Consider the following 4,524-nt stretch of genomic DNA (forward strand, 5'->3'; position numbering starts at 1 on the left):
GACTATGTTCAGAAAGGCGTAATATCCTTAAAATTTATTGATAGAGAACATCAATGGCCTGATATTTTTACTAAACCCCTTGTTGAAGATAGATTCTCATTTATTCTGAAACATTTGAAAATTGAAAATTGCCCAGAATAAACCAAATGTGCTCATCTGAAATAGCGAAATAAGGCTCTGAAATAACATCTAGTATCTGGATCTAACTCTGATACTTCTACCAGTTAGGAGTCATCTGAATCAAAAATCCTCAGGAACCAATCCCTTGATATTCCTGAAGATCAGATAGATCAACACGTGGGGTACCTTACGTTTGACCTTGGATCTTCTAAAAAGCTGTCTAGCATAAATCAAGAGACAGACCTTTGAGATCTCCTCGAGCAGTGTGATGATTTAGGGATTAGACTTCTATCATGGGTTGTAATCATGTCTCCCCTAAGCGTGCCAACTTGGTTAATGTGCCATCATTAATTTTCTAACTCCTCAACTACTTCTGACGCTGTCGTTTTGCATGCTCTCTATGTGTATTTATATTCTTCACAACTCACACTTTCACACTTTTACACTCACTGCCTACACAAACCCCTCTCCTCTCTCAATTCATCAAAAGTTCATCATCTTCACCAAAGTTCTTCAAGTTCTTCATCTTCTTCATCAAGTTCATTATGGATCCTCAACAACAATCTGTTTACAACTACTCTCAGCAAATGGAAGCAACGGAACAAACCCCAATATCTTCTCAATAAACAACTGCTATAATTGGTGTTGTCTCTACCCCAATCTACAAAGAACCATATATTCTAGACCGTGAACCTCATATTCACCTTGCCACTCCATTTGACAAACTTGAAGTCCTGTGTGAATCACTAGTAGACTTTGACAACATGAAGCGCAATGGAATAGACCTCACTGAGGAACTGAGAATGCAAGGGTGGGAAACCTATTTCCAAAGACTCTATAGTTCCGTCTACACCTATCTGGTAGAGGAGTTCTGGCGCTTCGCACATGCAGATGACCACTACATAGTCTCACATGTTCTAGGGGTCAAGATGGTCATCACTGAGGAGTCCATCGCCTCCCTTCTGAATATGGAGAAGATAGGAGGAAGAAGGATCTACAACATCAATCCTAGGGAAAAATACATATCCCAGGAACTTTACTAGAACCTCTGAGTCTGGCTGAAGATCATTCTGGGTACCATCCATCACCTCCCAGCCTCCAACTCTTCTAACTACATCAACACAGATCAGAAGTGCATACTCTCCTTCCTTCACAAAGGGCTAAAACTGAACTTGCCAGCGTTGCTCTTCAAATACCCTAGAGACTCTGTGAAGCATACCATAAATAATATGAAGCCCAGAACCTACATCCCTCTGGGTAGACTTATCTCCGACGTTCTGATCGAGAGTGGGTTGGTGGATCACCTGATCCATCACAATCTGATGGAGGATATCACAGTTGACATTGGAAGACCTCTAAACTCTCGCAATCTGAAGAGCATGGGGGTGATTGAGAAAGTCAAGGTGAAACCTCATTAGATACCTCCTGGCAAGCACTCAAGGATCAGAGGAAAATCCCAAATGGACTCTACCTCTTCTCCAAGATCGATCCTCCAGAGGTTATGGCACATTATCTTAAGGATCTCGCAAGTCAAGGAGTTGACATCTCAGAGTTCTTGGTGGATTGGCTTCCTCAGTATCCACCAAACTTCATGAAGAGGATGCGAGAGCCTTCTGAGAAGTCAAAGAAGGCCAAGAAGGCAAAACTAGGAGAAACTTTTGCGTCAAGATCTCCAGTCCCTTTGATCGATTCACCAAGTAAGTCTCTGCCTCCTCCTTCTCGCTCTGTCAATTTAAAGCAACTTACTTCTTCTCTTCCCCAAACAACTCCCATCTATACTCAATCTGAAACCCCACCTTCTACTACTAAACCGTCTGATACTCCAACCTCTAACCCACAGTCACCTCCGTTTCAAAAATTCAACCTCTCCACTACAACCCTACTAGTTTTATAGATGAACTCCTTAACGAACCTATCTCACCAATCTCCTCCACACCTTCATCTCCACCCTACTAAGTCCTATCATCAAACTCAGAACCGTTTGACCCTCAATCCTCTACACTAGCTCAACATCAAGCACATGATCTTGCCTCTCAACCACAACCTGAACCAGAAACTAACACTCCACCACCGGTACTACGAATTCCACCATCATCTAAACAACCACAAACACCACCATCTGAACAACCACAAAATCCACCACCTGAACAACCAACACCACCACCCTCTGCTACCCCCACCATACCACCCTCTGAAGATATCATCTTCCCTACCATTCATACTCCTACTAACACCACCCAAACACCACCATCATCCCCAAACTCTGAACCAAATCATACCTTCCCCACCTTAGAAGAAGCAATCGCTTTATTTGCTGAGTCTTCAGTGGAGAAGATTAAGTCTCTGTTTGTAAACTCCAGTATCAATGATGATCCCTCTGAAGTAAGGATTCACTGGAATAGAGTGATCAGATGGATGGCCTCTAAAGCCTTCAAACTGAAAGGCCTCTCTGAACAAGTCCGCAACGACTTCGTCAAAGACGCTGGACTAAGGCTATAGGCTCGCTTGGTCAAAGAGGCTGAGGAAAAGCCCAAAAGAGAAGTACAAGAGAAAGCTATCCTGGAAGAGGAGCAACGAGTTAGAGAAGCTGAAGAGAAGGTTGTTGCTGAAGCTGAGGCAAAAGCAAAAGTCGAAGCTAAAGAAGCAGCACACATTGCTGCGGAGGAAGTTGCAAAGGCTAGCGCTGATGCTTTGACTCATGTGGAGCAATCTAACTCTGGCTTCGCCCCTCTGGTCCTTAAGACTCTGAAGAACTGCAGAAGGAGCAACAGATTGTGAAAGTAAGATTGGATCAACAGGACTCTGTCAACAACAACATTCAGAACCTGCTGACTCAACTGCTCCAAAGGATGCCTCCGCCTCCAAACCCTTGGGCACTTAGGCTTCTTTTGTTGTTTTCTTCTTATGTTTTCCTTATATTTTGTGCTCTCTTCTTCACTGCTGCTTACCCGTACCTCTATTTCTTATATATATATATATATATATATATATATATATATATATATATATTATATATATATATATATATATATATATAATTATATATATATATATATATATATATATATAATATATATATTATATATATATATATATATATATATTTGAACATTGTTTCTTGCAATTATGTCTTTTTGAGTCTGACAAAAAGGGGGAGAAGTAATATAGCTCTGATGAAAATATATCTAAGCCTCATGCTATATTGTGCATATTAATATCTGAATCACATATGAGAGCTAAAAGTTATGTAGGATATTAACTAAGGTACAAACTAGATGTCACAAAAGGAAAGTCTGGTAAGAACTTTAGAGAAATTTGAAGATCCGTCTCAGGGGGAGTCAGCCTTCATTTGAATCTGAGTTATTATTTTGATTATACCACTATTTCATCATCACTCTGAACTTTTTTGTCATCATCAAAAAGGGGGAGATTGTAAGAACAAATCTAGTTTCTACAATGTATCTCTAAGATTTTGATGATAACAAAGGATAAAACAAAAATGGTACCCTAACATGATTTATCTAAGTGTGCAAGACTCTAATCAAAATAGTCAGATAGACATCCATCAGATAGAGATACAAGTTCTGAGATACCACTTAGAAGATACGCAAGTAGAAGCTCAGACTCTGATTAGAGAAAACGCAAACTCAACAAGCGACACTTTGAAGTACACACTCTAGGATCTGAAGTCTTGTGCTCTAAAGAAATCAATCAGAAGAAACTCTGAAGACAGATAGTAACAAGCATCTATCTGAAGAAACACTGGCTGAATAGAGACTCTGATGTTCGAACCCGTTGATTCAGAATACTTAGCTATGAAGAATTTCACTTATGGAAAGAATCTATTTCAGGAAGAATTTTATGGCGCCCCAAAAAATTGTTTTGGAAAGAACACATAGTTTAATGACATTAATCATCCATCATTGCCAAAGATTCTGACATTCAAACACTCAACGGTCCTCTCATCAACCCTATATAAAGGATGGAATGTATCACTAAGTACAACCTGGAAACCTACGAGAATACAACACTACTATTATATTCATTATTCATTCTCTTTCTCACACAAGATGCTGCTCTAAAGTGTGAACAATTCTTTTGCTTTTACCTTGTGTAATCTCTGCTTACCTAGAAGCACTAAGCATTACCGTAATTCTATTTACTTGTTGAAACTCTCCTTAAGTGACTTGTGAAGTATGTATACTTGAGAGGAGTAAGAGATCTTTATTATCTTAGACGATCTTTTATGTAATCTTTCAAGATTAGTGGATTAAGTCCTTTTTGAAGGAGAAATCACCTTGGTTGGGTTGAATGGAGTAGCTTTGAATTTCAAGCGAACCAGTATAAAATTCAGTGTTCATATTACTTGTTTCAGCGTGTGCCTCATTTCCAAAAAGTTTTTAT

Source organism: Lathyrus oleraceus, chromosome 3 (genome assembly GCF_024323335.1).
Source record: "Lathyrus oleraceus cultivar Zhongwan6 chromosome 3, CAAS_Psat_ZW6_1.0, whole genome shotgun sequence".
Lineage (NCBI taxonomy): Eukaryota > Viridiplantae > Streptophyta > Magnoliopsida > Fabales > Fabaceae > Lathyrus > Lathyrus oleraceus.